We start from the raw sequence: 17,053 nt of genomic DNA, 5'->3' as shown, positions 1-17,053 counted from the left end.
CGGTCCGAACACAGACTCCCGTCGAGTCCGACCGAACGGTGTTCGGAACCATCGTAATCGGTCCGACGGACTCCCCAATTCCGATTCGGTCTGAAAACGATTCGGTCGGAATGCTTTCCGAACGACATCGTAATCGACCCCTAAATATTTTATTATAATTATTGAGAAGGTGCGTTCCCAATTGTCTACTTTGATTTCCCACTTGTCCTCAAGCGGTTACGTGTGAGCTAGTCAACATCTTCAGGCACACACAAGTCTTTCATCTTCTGACTGTAGACTTGTCCCAGAATGTACCTTGCTGGACTTGATCACACACTATCCTGTTAGATGACGAAGTCAGCAGTGGCAAGTTGTCATTTTCTCGTTTCTCCAGCATTACTCTTTGGTGAGTTCACTCCCACAGGATCGGCTGCTGACAACCTAAATCCTACACCTGTTTTAAGAGTGGTCACGTTTCCCTGTGCCTCAACATAGGGACATGGTAACCCAGATGAATTAAAGTGTAAGTGTTAAAAGCCCGTCTTTGGTTTCTAGAATCAATGAATAGGGCACGTTGGTACACCAGTAGCTGGCCCTAAGTCACACTGATCTATGGAGGGAAAATCACCCAAAAGTGTAAAAAAAAAAGTGAGCCTTGATGACGCGAGGCAGGCGATTCTCCATTATGATGAGTTACCAAATAGCTGATACACATTTTTTGTGAAAGACATTTTTTTCCAAACTGAAATATACTCACTCAACATCAACTCTAGTAGGAAATATAGCACAGCTTTCCACAATGGCTAAAACATTAGCAGTCGTAATAATAAAACAAAAGACTTCTTTATGATGAGAGGATTTACCATTAAAAAAATAAGATAGCTGTAGTCTATCATAATAGTCTGTGTCCAGTGCATGGGGGCAGTGGACCTGGTAAAAAGCGTGTAGTAGAGATGAAGGGGCCGATTCACAGAACTAACTTAAGACAAAATCCTAAACTTACTACTTTTGATATTCACAGAAGTTAGGATTTTGTCTTAAGTTTGTCTTAAGACAAACTTAAGACAGATTTAAGACAGACTTTAGACAAACTTAAGACAGACTTAAGACAGATTTAAGACAAACTTAAGACAAAATCCTAACTTCTGTGAATACCAAAAGTAGTAAGTTTAGGATTTTGTCTTAAATTAGTTCTGTGAATCGGGCCCGGAAACTGGTAACAAATATTAACGGCAAGAGTGATGGAGGGTAGAGAGGTACTGAGGTGCAGGTAAATGAGTGACAGTAGAAATAATAACTGAAAAGCACTAGGGCAATGAGTAGGGGCATAGTTTACAGAAAGGGGAAAGAAGAGAAGGGAGAAATAGAAGAAGTAGAAATATCCACTCCTTTAGAAGACAAGAAAGGTTTCAAGAGAGGGAAGAGAAAGAGAATTAAATTTGGGTGCCCGAACCTATGCGAGCTTAATCAAAAATAAAGGCGCACTGGAACGTTCTTGGGATTAAAGTTATTCACAAGGTAGGATTCAACAATTTGGGAATATCGTTTATTTTTTATTTTTTTTAATGTGGAAAAAGTTTTGGGGACAGCGTTCCTCCAGAACAAGTTCCTTGCAGATTCTTTCACTACGCACGCATGCATCTAGATGAGCTGGTATTCCATTTATTCCTGAACTCAATTTGATTTTTTTTCAATTATGTAGAAAGGAGCATTATCTAAACCACACAACCTCGACTTGGTTCAACGAAAAGCAACGAAACGTTAATCAAAACATGATCCATTCATTAAGAACCATATTTTGCAAAACCTCACCTCTCACAGAAATAAAATGAGGGAAAGAAGGCACCACAAAGATTGTGCATAACAGAAACGCCGCAGGTTAGAATTCTGACAGGGTCAACACATTCCTTCAACCTTCTAGCAGCGAAAAACTGAGTTTTAAGGTGACATAATTCGTGGAAATTTCTATGAGATTTCCGAGCTCGCACATACATTTCCTAAATGTGGATTTTAAAATGAAACTAAATATCTTCCCCTGATAGCACGAGACTAACTTAGTTAGCCATTAGGCTGTCACCGGAGTTGTCAAATGCTAATAACCAGTGCACTGTTTGTTAACAGTCTTGCACAGGGTCGCTAGATCTTGGTCATATGTTCACTTTTGTTATAAACTTGAGGAGGCTTAACTTTCCTACAGTTTAGCCTTGTATGATGTGGCTTTTGCCCACATGATTTGCTGACGTGTGAATATTGCTAAGCGAACTACTGTGTGCACTATACAGCTCCTGATGGAACTTTCCTGTAGCTATATGTTCCAGACTCAGGTGTATATTTTTCATTGGTAGACATTCTAAATCTCATATTTGGAGACTTTGCAAATTCGGGAGCAAAATTTCAAAATTAAAAACAGAATTGTACTATAAAAGTTGGCAATAAAGTTCTGCGTAGTTAAAGATTTACAGTTTTTTTGAGGCAATTTGTTTTTAAGGCATATTTGCTAAATGGGCTGAAATGAGAACCTAAGAAATGCCAATGACCCCCTTTAGAATAATAACTTTCCCAACTTCAGAAGCACTCTAAGCAGGAGGGCATGGGAGAAATTAGAGACAAGTCACTTCTAGGCCTTCATCAGAACATATTGATAAATTGGGAATTACAGCCTTACGACATCAATCATCTTCTTTGTCCTGGGAGATACTGAGGTCCTTGTTATTCTCTCTGGGGGATAGAGGGAGGAAGGTTAAGGCATTCTGCTTATTGGGTTGCTGGAAGATGTGGAGGGTCTTTGAAATAGAAAAGATGGGGATGCCGGCGACTCAAGAGGTTCTACTTGCAAATACATTCTATTGAAATCTTAATTATGACAGAAAATTACTCGTGAAAAATGATGACCAGGTGTTATCTTTCACAAGCTTTGGTTGATGTAAAGCAGCACCATAGAGGTAACCCCCTTGGAATGTCTTAGGTGTACCCTTCTCAGTCTGACTCTTGATAATGGCAAGCCGGATCCAATCACCTTTATAAAGGCTTTGAGAAGCCCTGGCCTCACCTCTCCCTTAATCTCTGCTGGACTGTGAAACTAGCTTTCTGAGTCTTTGGCCAGTTGAGTGTCTGATGTGCCCAGGTGTTTGCAAAGTACAGTCTGGATGTTTTTACTTTGGTTTCCAAGTTTGAAATGCTTAGTCATAGAGTGTTCATAGTGACAACGGCATCTGATGGTTGGTAGGAATAGCTTCTGTCTGTTCTGGCAGGGCTTGGGAAGAACCTTGTGGCCAGTTGCTCAGTTTGTAGGGTTCCATCAAAATCAGAAACCCGGATTTGTTACAGCCAGTCCTAAATAATTATCAACAGAAGCAGTACTGGCGATTTACCTGGATCACTCCCAAATTGTCTTCATACTGCTGTAAATAGAATTGACAATGACACCAGACTATCAAGAGAACATTATGGGCTCAGCCTGGCCTTCAGAAACATGAGAAGCCTTTCGTGGATATGGGCTTCACCTCCTCTTCCTGTAAGAACACTCTCTTAAAAAAGATTGGACTGTGGCTTTTGAAAGTCATCTTCTCTAGCTGGAGTATTTTATTTCAGATGTTCTTGCTCTCCATTGGCTCCCACCCTTCATATCTATTCTGCCTTCGACCTTGCTTTGCTGGACAAAGTTTTCCTACAAGCTGTAGACTAAGACAGAGGGTAAATGTATTGCCTGACCCTTGCTCCTTAACCAGTTCCACTCACAGGATAACCTGACTTCAATCCTCGGTTCTTATGGCAATCCCCTAGGGGGACATCGGGCCTGTTTTAGAGTGTAGTGTAGTCTGCCTGCCATATTTAGAGAGATAGGTGGTCCTTTAGTATTCTATTGATGGCTCCCTGGGGACTCCATTTATGGAATACTTCCTCCGATGGCCCCAAGGAGTAGGGGCCGTTAGGGTAAGGACATTACACCGTCCTCCCTATTTAGGATGGACAGAGTAATGCCTTTTTTTCTTGTCTGTCACTGCCAGGAAAAACCTGGCAGTGAGGGACAAAAAAACAATCATAACCCCCTCATCCTGCAAGAAAGTTCCTAGGGTTCAGAGGGTCATTAGTTTTTTGCTTTTCGCAACCAAATTCCCACTTTGGGAATTTGTTGTTTTAAAAGCAAAAAATGTCAAAACTTTGGTGTGCAGCCAAACCTTTACTACATTGAAAAAACCCACCATGCCAGTAGTTCCATTCCATGCGCAGAGATGACCATAGAGCCTGTGGTAATCTTCAAATTTGGCAGCAGCTGGACTAACCTCAGGATGGCAGAGGTAATGTCCTCTGCCATCCCAATGGCCAACACTCTGTCTACCAAACTTAAAATCAGGCTCTTAGTATTTTTGTTCTAAGGTTTTTTGTGTCTTTCATAGTCTACTATTAAATAATGAATTCCCATTTGTTTCAGTGAGAAAGTGTAACTTTCTTTTATGACATTTGATCTAAATATCCAAATTTCCTCATGTTTGAGACCTTTTGCTAATAAATGTTTCAATGTTTAATCATTTGATGAACACCTGGCCTGTATATTTACACTACTTCATTACACTGCTCTTTGAAATGTTGTTCCCAAGTCTAAGTGAGTTGGTGTAGAAGGCTTATGTTCATCTATTCGCAAATTCTCTGAATAGCAGCATCAACTGTAATGATTAAGCTTAAAAGCGGGACAAATGATTTAAAATAGACTATACAAATTGTTAATGGTATAGGCAAAGGTCCCAATTATGTTATCATACAAATAAAACTGTATAATAGCGGAATATTGCTTTGTCAATTATCTGTTGTCTGTTTAGGAAGAACACCTTAAATACAGCCACAAAATCAAAGAGGGAATGTTGCTACAATGCAAAACCATTATCATGTCTGAACTGGGGTGGCGGAGTGAGCTAAAGAATGATGATGGATTAAACCCAGATCAGCTGACTGGGGGTGAGTGCTTGCAATGTTCAACACTCTATCCATCATCCCCTTTGGTTTTGCTTTGTTCGTCCTAAGTTGACAGGGTATGCCCAGACGTGGGTCCCTTGCTCACTTTGCCACTGGATTCAAGCTAGCCTGGCTGATGACGGCTGATTAGCCAGAAACCGGTCCCAGGATGCTTGTTTCTGGTCCAGGGAAGACATGGCTAGGCAGTTCGGGCTGGACTGTTCCCATGAGGCACAGGTTCTGACTGATTTGCATATGGCCATGTCTGAACTGGGATTGCAGAGTGAGCTAAAGAATGATGATAAATTAAACCCAGATCAGTTGACTGGGGGTGAGTGCTTGCAATGTTCAACACTCCGTCCATCCTCCCCTTTGGTTTTGCTTTGTTCGCCCTAAGTTGGCAGGGTATGCCCAGGCGTGGGTCCCTTGCTCACTTTGCCACTGGATTCAAGCTAGCCTGGCTGATGACGGCTGATTAGCCAGAAACCGGTCCCAGGATGCTTGTTTCTGGTCCAGGGAAGACATGGCTAGGCAGTTCGGGCTGGACTGTTCCCATGAGGCACAGGTTCTGACTGATTTGCATATGGACATGTCTGAACTGGGGTTGCGGAGTGAGCTAAAGAATGATGATGGATTAAACCCAGATCAGTTGACTGGGGGGTGAGTGCTTGCAATGTTCAACACTCCGTCCATCATCCCCTTTGGTTTTGCATTGTTGCTACAATGCCATTAATTTGTGTCTCTCATTAAAGGATCCATAGCGTCTTTCCTGTGGCAAACAGAAGCGATTACAATGAGTAATCTATGGGATGTCAATTAAAAATACAAAACGACAAAAAATGTACCAATTTTGGCATTTGCGCTGCCCATGTTTCAGTCAATTTGGCTAGAAAGCCATAGTATTTAGAGACAGATGTGAAACAGCACTCAGAAATTATTTCAGTACTATCTTGGCCTGTCAAAAAACTGTGATCTTCTGAAGTGAAGTTGGAAAGGTCACACCCCCAGGCAACCTATTAATAAACTGAGACCAAATGGCTGATTTTTAAATCTAATTTCTCTAATGTTTTTAATGAAAAACAAGTTACAGAGTGTGCAATTTGCAATTTCCAATTTCATTGTCCTAGTTGAATCACTCACAAAAGGTAGAGAGGGGGTTCTCCTAGCCGAAGGGACAGGACACCAAATTGAAAATAAATCAAAACAGCAATTTCCCTTTGTATTGTTTTCAAGCACACTATCAGTAACCAATTCCACATGTGTCACAAGTTCACCAAAGCTAATAAAAAAGTATTTTATTGAATAAATTCCAATAAAAAAATCATTAAAAAAAGTACATAAGATAAATACACATCAGTTATTGCACCATAGATTAACTTCCAATATGGAAAATCACATACACAAAATCATACATAAAAAAATCAATATGGGGGAGTGTAGTAGACATTAAGGTTTTGCCATTTTTGGCACTAATTCAACAACAATTCCATGTTCAAAACATCATTGTGTACAGTTCCTTTTTGACCAAAATCAATTTGATTGAGTGATGTAGTTGTAGCAGCGCGACGCGTTTCGGTGTATTAAAATTTTCCTACCACATTCTTTAGGAAGAAAAACTTGATATCTCCCAAAGCTTCAAATCAGAAATGGTGACGTATTGATAATCAGTTCTCTTGGGATCTGGCTCCCCAGGGTAAAAGGACAACAGGCCGTTTCTTACATGTGTCCAGTGATTTAAAAAAAAAACTCTATATGAGCCTGAAGTTCAATGATGCAGGAGAAAATGCGAGTCAACTAATCTGAAATTCTGGGACTAAATAGTCTCCAAGTTTCTAGACCTCCTTGCTACAAATGCTCTTCTTTAGATTAAAACCAAGTGCCGGGACTTAACAGTCTCCTGACGCCCTCCGGTAAAGGTTTGTTTCAGTAAGTTGGATCATTGACACAATATCGAAAACAATATCGTGATACAAAAATATAGTGTCAAAAATATTGATTGCAAAAATATTGAGTCCTAATACTTTAATGGCAAGTACAAAAAATTGAAGAAAAGAATATCTTTTGACACTAATATCGTTAAAAACATGCAAAAGTTTTGTTTTTTGTATATATATATATATGTAAATCTTAAATATTTTAATATATAATATTAATGTCATGTAAATTAAATACATTTAAATATTATTTAATACTATAAATAAATATATAGGTATATAAACTCACACATATATGTGTGTGTGGATGTTTACATATATAATGTAACTATTATTGAAAATATATATTACATTATATTACATATTTAGGGTTATTTTTCTACTACTATAAAAGAATACATGTGCATATATATATATATACACAGATATATACATGAAACAGAAAAAATATTAGAAAATCAAATGCAAAGCATTAACAAAATTACCAAATTAAATAAATATAACAAACAATAACATCCCAAAAAATACATTTACAAAAAATATTAGAAAACGTTAAAAATATATATATTTAAAAAAATATTATAAAATTAAAGAAATAAACAAAGAAATAAACAATATTAATAGATATATTTTAACAACATTAAGAAAAGTCTTGAAGTCTGGGAATAATTGATATACCATTCCCACTCCAAATCATGCAACATTAGTGAAAGCATAGGCTTTCAGAGCGGTTACATTTACTATTCCCACTCCAGTTGTGTGCAAAAGTAGGGAAAGCGCTGGGCTTAAGAGGGATTAAGTTTACCATTCCCACTCCAGTTTGTACAGCAGTAGGGAAAGCGTTGGAAATCAGAAGGGTAAGATTTAAGGATCCCACTCCAGTCTAATGCAACAGAAGTGCAAGCATTGGACTGCGAAGGAGTTAAATTTACTATTCCCACTCCAAACTCTGCAACAGTGGGCAAAACATAGGACTTCAGAGGGGTAAGATTTACTGACTGTGCCACATTACGGAAAGCATTGGACTACGGAGGGGTAAGATTTTCTATTCTCACTCTAGTCTGTGCCGCATTAGGGAAAGCTTAGGACTTCAGAGGGGTAATTTTTATTATTCCCATTCCAGTCTGTGCAACAGTAGAGAAAATGTTGTACTTCAAATGGATTACATTTACTATCCCTACTTTCCCTCTCCAGTCGGTGCAACAGTAGGGAAAGCGTTGGACTTTAGGGGGATTCAATTTCCTATTTTCACTCCAGTCTGTGTATCAGTTGGGAAAGCGTTCAACTAGTGAGGTGTTAAATTAAGTATTCCTACTTCAGTTTGTGCAACAGACTGGGAAAGCGTAGGTGTAGGACATGGCATTTTTGGCTGAAGTTCCCTAAAACGTTTCCCTTTCCCCCTAGACCGTTTTCCTGACATAGAGTTGCCAATTTAGATGCTTTGGGTACTTTGCCACTGCTGACCAGTGTCAAAGTACAAGTGTTCCCTGTGTAAAGTGTAATGGTAATTGGTTGGCCATGATTGGTATCTTTGCCTTACTAGTAAAAGTCCCTAGTGATGTGCACTGTGTGTGCAAGGGCTAGTAATGCAAAGGTGCGCAGAGATGGGGACTCAGGCCTTCAGTGTAGGGCCTGCGCGCAGTGTGTTAAGTTAGTAGGTTGTCCTGACAAGTGCAAACACTTGTCAGGCCTGACTTTCCCTTTTGCGTACACAGTGGGCACCCCTGTGGTAGGTCCCGGGCAACCCCTGTGCAGGGTGAAGTGTAAGTAAAAGGCAGAACATTTCCTGAGGTGTGTGCTATGTTCTGACAGTGAAAAGCACTCCATTTTGTTTTCACTGGTGAAAGGCCATCCTGCCCATAGGACAGAATGGGGGAGGCTGGGTATTGTGTTTTGTTAGCCTAGTTTCCTATCAGTTTAAAATGGAGAGGTGAAGTTTAGTATGTATGAACTCACAGTGTCATAACACATCTTTCTATGAAAGTGGTTTGGTCACTGTGTGTTCAGAAACCACTCTTTTAGAAAGCGGCTAAGTTTTGTGCTTTAAGCATTTCTGTGTGTCTCTACTGAAATGTGGATTTACTGTCTGTATCTGAGAGGTGCGAGGAGCTAGGAGAGGTCTTGACCCAGGGAGGGGTTGAGATGGCACCAGGCTGCCCAGCATCTAAAGAGTAGGAGGAGGAGAAGCCCGTGAGGTGAAAAGCCTGGGCTGGTGCTATAAACCAATTGATCCATCTCCTGCTGAGTGATTAAGGATCCAGGCCCCCAGTATCAAAGGGAGAAAGGTGACACTGGGAGGGAGACACCCAGAACTGATTTATGCAGCGGTCAGGGACCCCTTAACACATACGAACTTAAAAGACATTTATGGGTATAACTATGAGACCCCTGAACGTTGGAATGAAACGGGAATAGATTGAGACTGAAAAGGCTTGGACCCGTTTCTGTGGTCAAGAGGAACCTCTGCTAAAGAAGGAGTAACTGAAGCGACTGCTGAGGAAAAATCAATCCTTGCTTTGTGATCTGGGTCTGGTCTGCAGTTTGCTGCTCTAACCAAGGAAGAGGCTGTTGGGACAGTGCTTGGAGGTGCTGGGTCCCCCTGCTTGACAAAGATTGTGCTTTGTGCTGTGTCTTGTAAACCCAAGGGCCCACGGTAAGCTGACTCCCTGTTTGAAACATAGGAACATAAAAGTTTCCGGAGAGTTCAAGCGATGCGGTGGGCATGTGTTGTGGCAGCTTGAGACCCTCGGAAGGTGTGCCCTGTGATCTTGGACACACGAAGGTGAAGCGAGACTCGGACACGCTAGGAGCGTGTCGTGGTGCACAGAAGGCGTTAGGAAGAGCGCCTGATCAATGTGTGCACCGAAGCTGAACTGAGTCTCGGACGCGCTTGTTGCGTGTCGTGGTGCACCGTAGGCGTTAGTGAAGAGCGCCTGGTCAGCGTGTGCACCGAAGCTGGAGTGAAACTCAGATGCGCAGGGTGCGTGTCGTGGTGCACCGCAGACATTGGTGAAGAGCGCCTGGTGATCGAGTGCACCGGAGGAGAAGTGAGGCTCGGACACGGTGAGCGTGTCGAGGTGCGGGCGAAGGCATTGGTGAAGAGTGCCTAGATATTGGAGCACCGGAGTTGGAATAAGTCTCAGTCAAGCAGCGTGCGTCATTTGGTGCAACCTGGGACTGTGGTGGTGATCGGCTGATCATCGTGTGCACCGGAAGAAAGTGAGTCTCTGCAACGCGGTGAGTGTGTCTTGGTGCCAACTGAGACTGCAAGGAGAAGTGCCTGGTGAGCGTGCACACGGAGTCGACGTGCAGTCCCATCAGCGTTGTGTGTGTGGCTTCGTGCCAGACGAGACCTGGATTGTGCGGTGGTGAACGTGCACCCGGAGTAAAAGTAATCTCAGGAGCATGGGGTACGTGTGCCCTGCGGCTGCCTGAGACCTTCCTAACAGTCGCAGCCTGAATCGGCAGCCCCAGAAGAGCTGAGCTGCCAGACCGAGACGCTGAGGCCCATTGAGAGAGTTCTGCATGGCAGGCCTAGTTCAAGGAAGGAGGAGAGGAGAGTGGGGTCGCGCCCCCAGGTAACGTGGATTACTACCTGGTCGGGGTGCAGGCTCGGAGGGACACTTTCTCAGCCTCTCAGTCCTTCTGACGGCATGAGCCTTTTGCTTCGGCTCAGAGTGAGGCCCGTACTGACCAAAGGAGTGGCAGTACAGGGGCCAGAGTAATAATCTGTACTCTGTGGCCTCATTGAACCGTGTGGGGGGCAACTGTTATTGAAGAGGCTGATTGTCGCAAAACACATTGCCAATATTGCTGCTAACGAAGTGCCAGACTGTCTTGGGGCGCCTGACATTATTATTGCCAAACGAAGAACACGATTGTAGCGCTACGCATTGCATTAATTCTCCCTTGCCAAGTACATGGTTGTAGCGACCCACATTTTATTGTTTCTTCAGTGCAAAGTACATGATTGTCGTTACGCATTGCATTATTCCGTAATTGCAAAGCACTTGATTGTAGCGTCCCGCATTGCTTTGTTTCTTCATTGCAACGTATGTGATTGGGGTGTGACACATTGCATAGTTTCTTCATTGCACAGGAAATAAAGGTAGCGGTACGCATTGCATTATTTCTCCCATTGCAGGTACCGGGGTGTATCGTGACGCATCGTATTATATCTCCTTTTTCCCAGCACAGGATTATATCATTACGCAGTGCACTATTGTTTGTTTATTGCAACGTGTGTGATTCTAGCATTGCGACCAGCATAGCATGTTGAAAGCGGTGGTTCGGATTTGAACCTACCAACCAACCGGAACTAATATTACCCTTTATTCTATGTTGGCTTATGTATCTTGTGGTCTGATTATATATTTTTTTGTATAAAGTTTATACTCGTTTTTATCAAACTCGTGTGGAGTCCATTTGTGGTGTCACCAGGGGGTTGCTGTGGGCGTGGTCGCACATACTGAACACTCGTGCCTTGGAGATAGGCCTGGCTGCTCTTGCCAAGCTACTAAGGAGGTGAGCAGGGCTATCTCAAATGGTGTCCTTACTTGGCCTAACGTTGAGTGAGGAGCCCCGGGCCGAGGACTTAGTGACAGTAGTGTGGGACTGGGACTCCGACCTCCAACATTTGGCAGCAGAGCGGTGGGATGCGATCCTAACATGATTAAAAATGCGTATGTGCAAAACCACTCACAGTAGTAGGTGTACATCATAAATTGATTGCAGACCACGACGCAACAACATATTGTTTTTATTTGGTGTTTCTATTGTTAAGAGATCTTTAAACCACACATCATGTCTCGGGGGAGCCAGATAGCCGGTGAGGCTGAGTCTACAGAATTAGAGTTTAACATGGAGGCATTGCTTACCTACAAGGTTGATCAGTTGAGGAAATTTTGCAGAGCTTTGGGATGTCCCATGAAGAATAGCGCCAAGAAGGAGGAGCTGCAAGAGGCCTTGAGGGTCTGTTGGGAAGCCAGAGAAGCTCAGGAGATGGGTGATGTTGAGGTGGATGAGGATGACCCAGGGAATGGATTTGGTCCACAGGATTTGCTAGTGGAGGGACCAGCCTCAGGGACTGGTAGTAGCCATTCAGGGAGGAGTATTTCACCAGAAGAGTTGGAGGAAAACCAAAGGGTCAGACTGCATGAGTTGGAGGTGTTAAAACTTAAAACTCGAGGAGAGCAGGAACACTCTCACGTTGGAAGAGAAACGGCTTCTCTTCTCTCATGAGTTAAGCATGAGGGAACTGGACATAAAGGATAGACACGGAGTCCAGTGTGATTGGTGGCAGCGCACATCCAGTGCACAGTGTGGATGAGTACAAGTGTGCACTGGATGATTGGGTAGTGGTGAGTATGGTAAATGATTTGGAGGGGTTATCCAATTTAGCCCCAGGGAAGCCAAGGCTCAGAAATTATTTTCCAGGGTTGCACCATCTCGGGTTAAGGTGTGGGCTTTTTGATTCCTGGGAGCCAGCACAAGAACCACCAAACGCCTGGTCATGGGTACAGGGGCTTGAAATGGCCCCAGAGAGAGAAGAGGGGCCAAGTGGCGCGAGGAGATCACAAAGTAGGGAGGAGGGGTTGCTGGCTAGCCCCTTGTCTCCAGAGAGGGGGATGAAAAGTAAGCAGCCCCCCAGGGATCAGCAGCACCGCCCAGAAAACTGGGGGGGGCTGTAGGGGAGCCCTTGGTTGGAGGCCTAGTGCCTACTTGCCAGAGATATGAGGAAGGACACCTAGCATCAGGAGGGCATGGGGAGTCTGTAATCAGAGCTCCTGCAGTCCTGAAGTTTGTGGGTGCCATTACTAAGTGGCAGGCCCAGAAGATTAAATGGAAGATTTAGAGAGGGTTGTGTTCCCTGGTGGGGACTCCAAAGGGACAGTGTCCTGCCAGTAGGGCTGGGTCCCCTAGGAGTGACCAAGGTAGACCCATTCTTAACCTAGAGGACAGGATGACTGGAGGTAGTTTCCTGACCGATGGGTCTTCCCCTGGTACCCTCCAGGGTGGGGTTGGCGAGAGACCAGCACCCCTGGAGGGGTCCCCCTGGATGGGAGGGATCCATGGAACAGCATTGTTGGCTCAGGGGGTGGTGACCAGGAAGTCCCCCTGGGGTCAGGAAGGCGTGGAACAAGAGGGTGTCCCTGTGGTAGAGGGCCTGCTTCCTATTTCTATCTCCCGAAGCTGGGAAGTCCATCAAGGTAATGATTCATCTACCCTAGCTTTTGGCTGGGAGGGAGTTGTGTAGGACATGGCCTTTTTGGCTAAAGTTCCCTAAAACGTTTTGCTTTCCCCCTAGACCGTTTTCCTGACATAGAGTTGCCAATTTAGATGCTTTGGGTACTTTGCCACTGCTGATCAGTGGTTGCAAACGGTGTCCTTACTTGGCCCAACGTTGAGTGAGGAGCCCCGGGCCGCACACTTAGTGACAGTAGTGCTGGACTGGGACTCCAACAGTAGGACTTTGGAGGGATTAAATTTCCTATTTTCACTCCTGTCTGTGCATCAGTTGGGAAAGCGTTCGACTTGGGAGTGGTTAAATTTACTATTCCGACTCCAGCCTGTGCAACAGTAGGAAACGTGCTGGACTTTGGGGGGATTACATTTACTATTACCACTCTAGTCTGTGCCACAGTCGTGAAAGTGTTAGACTTGGAAGGTGTTAAATTTACTATTCCCACTTCAGTCTAAATGACCGAAGGAAATAACATTGGACTTTGTAGGGGTATGCTCTACTAGTCCCACTCCAGTCTGTGTAACAGTGGATAAAGAATTGGACTCAAGAGGGGTAAAATGTACTCTTACCACTGCAGTCTGTGCCACAGTAGGGAAAGCTTTGAACTTCGGAGGGATTCAATTTACTATTCCCACTCCAGTCTGTGCAACAGTAGGGAAAGCGTTGGACTTTGAAGGGATTAGTGTTAGACTTGGCATCTTTGGTGTGGTTTCCCCTGACGTTTTGCCTCTACCTCCTGTATTTTTGGTGCGTTGCTGGATTTCATTTTTGCTGGCTTAGATGCTTTGGGCACTTTGCCACTGCTGATCAGTGTCAAAGTGCAAGTGGTCCTTGTGTAAATTGTTGTTACAATTGGTTCTCCGTGATCGGCATATTTGATTTATTGGTAAGCCCCTATTAAAGTGCACTGAAGTGCGCCAGGGCCTGTAAATCAAATGCTACTAGTGAGCATGCAGCACTAATTGTACCACCCACATGAGTAGCTCTGAAAAGGTAACTCAGACCTGCCACAGCAGTGTCTGTGCGCCATTGTTAACTGTCATGTCAACTTGGCAAGTGCACCCACTTGCCAGGCCCTAACCTTCCCTTTTCTTACATGTAAGGCACCCCTATGGTAGGCCCAAGGTACCCACGTGGGCAGGGTACAGTATATGTGAAAGGTAGGACATGTACTGGTGTGTGTGACATGTCCTGATAGTGAAATACTGCCAATTTTATTTTTCACTATTGAAAGGCTATCTTGCCCCATAGGATAGAATGGGAGTTTATTTAAAAAATCTTATAAATATAATTTACCATTGCGACAAGATAGAGAAATAAAGTTTAGGCTCTCTGAACTTAGAATTTAATAACACATCTTTTAGTAAAGATGGTTTCTAAATTGTATGTTTGAAACTGCCACTTTTAAAAAGTAGGCATTTTCATGTTTAACCATTCTGTGTGCCTCTACCTGTTTGTGTATTGACTGTCTGGTTTTGGAGTGACAGGGGTTGGGGTGTGCATTTACTGTAGACAGCCACTAGGGGGGTGAGTTGTGCCTAGCCCATCCTGGATGACTCAGAGCTGAGCCAAATAGACCTTGGCTGAATTTGGCTCAGATTTCTTTGCACCTGAGTAGGACCTGTCTCCCTTGCACAATGCTGTCTCCACCCCCTGTGGTTATACTGCACCAGTAAGGACAGAACTGGTTTGGACAGGGCTCAGAGACCCTTGCACAAAGAGAACAAAGACATTTTGGGGTATATGTATTAGACCTAAAACCACAGAACTTTAGACTACTTCTGGAATCAAGAGGAACCTTCGCCAAGGAGAAGAGCTGGAGAAACTGGAGGAGGAGTACTGCCCTTTTGCTGTGTGCTGTCTGGGGTTGGCTTGCAGTAGCTGAGTCTGCCAAGGAAAGGACAAGGGCTTTGCTGTGTGATGTGTCACCCCTGCTTGAGGAAGATCTCCAAGGGCTTGAGTAGAGCTTGTCTCCTGTTCTGAAATCTCAGGGTCACGAAGACTACACCCCCAGCTCCCCTAAACATCCTTGCTGGGAGTTCTGACCTGCCAAGAGGTGCCTGTGACTGTGTTGGGCCTCTGGAGGTTGTTCCTACTGTTGGGAGCTGGAAAAGCAATGCAACTACAAGAAAATCAACACATCACTCTTCTTGTGGCTGTTTTTTTCCGACGCTGCAGCACTGTGTGAGAAGAATCTCCATGCTTTACCCCGCCACTGCCGAAACCGACGCAGCACCTGTCGCAGCTGCAAGAACCAATGCATTGAGGGATCGCGGCTAAAGAAACTGACGCAGCACTGCTCGATGCCGCCACATCGACTGCCAACACATCCCGGATTTCCACGCATCGTACCTGTGTGGCAAGCTTTTCCGACGCTTTACCCACAGACCAGAACCGTCTCAGAATCGACTCTTTCCCCCTCCAGACTGGATTTGACGCATCACTTTTCCTGCGTGCTGCAGAACTGTTGCACTGCCTCCCCATAGTCTTAGGAACTGACAAATCTCTTTGTTTTTCAATGATTCCCATCTCTGTGGCTGTTTGGCCTTGTCGCAACTACATGTACTTTGAGAGAAATCAAACATCCATAGTTTTCTATGGGCCAAGTTGTTTGAACTGAGGTAGGTGAGTGTCTGAAAAGTTTCAGCGCTTCGTCCATCATCTCCTTGTGTTTGCTTTGTTCGCCCTAAGTTGGCAGGGTATGCCCAGACATGGGACCCTTGCTCACTTTTCCACTAGATTCAAGCTAGCCTGGCTGATGAGGGCTGTTAGCCCAAAACCGGTCCCAGGAGGCTTGTTTCCGATTCAGGGAAGACCTGGCTTGGCAGTTCGGGCTGGACTGTTCCCATGCATGAGGCACAGGGTCAAGGCTGATTTGCATAAAGCTGGGTCTGAATTGAGGTGGCAAAGTGAGCTAAAGAATGATGATGAATTCAACCCAGATCTGTGACTGGGGGTGAGTGTCTGCAAAGTTTCAGCGCTCCGTCCATCATCTCCTTGTGTTTGCCAAGTTGTTTGAAACCTTTTTAAAGTCATATTCTTATTACATGTAGGTTGGATTTTTGCCGTTTTGGTCTTACTGAGTATAGATAAAAATACTATATTTTTCCAAACTGTTGTGGTGTCCCCTTGTGGTGTTATCACAGCATTACTGTGTGTTTTCAGTACAAATACTTTACACATTACCTTTGGGATAAGTCTCTCTGCTCGTGCCAAGCTACCCAGGGGGTGAGCAGGGGTTATCTAAAGTGTGCATCCCCGTTACCCTGACTAGAAGTAAGGGTCTCTATTTGGACAAAGGAACCTATATCTGCCAACTAGAGACCCCCATTTCTAAAATAGATTTACTATTCTTACTGCAGTCTGCGCAATAGTAGGAACAGAATCGGACTTCGGAGTGTAAAGATCTACTATTCTCACTCCAGTCTGTGCAACAGCAGGGAAAACATTGAACTTCGGAAGCGTTAAATTTACTGTTCCCACTGCATTCTGTGCTACAGTATGTAAACCTTTGGACTTCAAAGGGGTTACATTTATGATTCCCACTACAGAGAGTTCAACAGTAGGAAAAGCTTTGGACTTCGAAGGGGTTAGATTTACTACTCCCGCTTCAGTCTGTGCAAGAGAAGTGAACACATTGGACTACAAAGGGGGTACATTTACTATTCCCGCTCCAGTCTGTGCAACAGTAGGGAAAGCATTGGACATCGGAGCCGTAACATTTACTATTTCCACTCCAGTCTGAACAACACTAGGTAACTTGTTGGACTTCGGGGGGAATGCATTTAGTATTCCCACTCCAGCCTGTGCAACAATATGGAAAGCGGTGGACTTCAGAGGGGTTAAATTTACTTTTCTCTCTCCCCTGCCTGTGCATTAGTAGAGAAAGCACTGGACTTTGGAAGGGTTACATTTACTATGCCTGCTCCAGTTGTGCAACAGTAGA

The 17,053-nt window shown here is 44.1% G+C and overlaps 1 protein-coding gene across 17 annotated transcripts in view; it reads right to left on the bottom strand.

Annotated features, from left to right (window-relative positions):
- Positions 1-17,053, bottom strand: part of IKZF1 (IKAROS family zinc finger 1) — a 262,341-nt gene that overhangs the window by 164,118 nt on the left and 81,170 nt on the right. The gene's annotated exons all lie outside the window — the stretch shown is intronic.

The sequence above is a fragment of the Triturus cristatus genome, chromosome 5_2 (assembly GCF_964204655.1).
Source record: "Triturus cristatus chromosome 5_2, aTriCri1.1, whole genome shotgun sequence".
NCBI classification, from domain to species: domain Eukaryota; kingdom Metazoa; phylum Chordata; class Amphibia; order Caudata; family Salamandridae; genus Triturus; species Triturus cristatus.
This window is presented reverse-complemented; position numbering and strand designations above follow the sequence as displayed.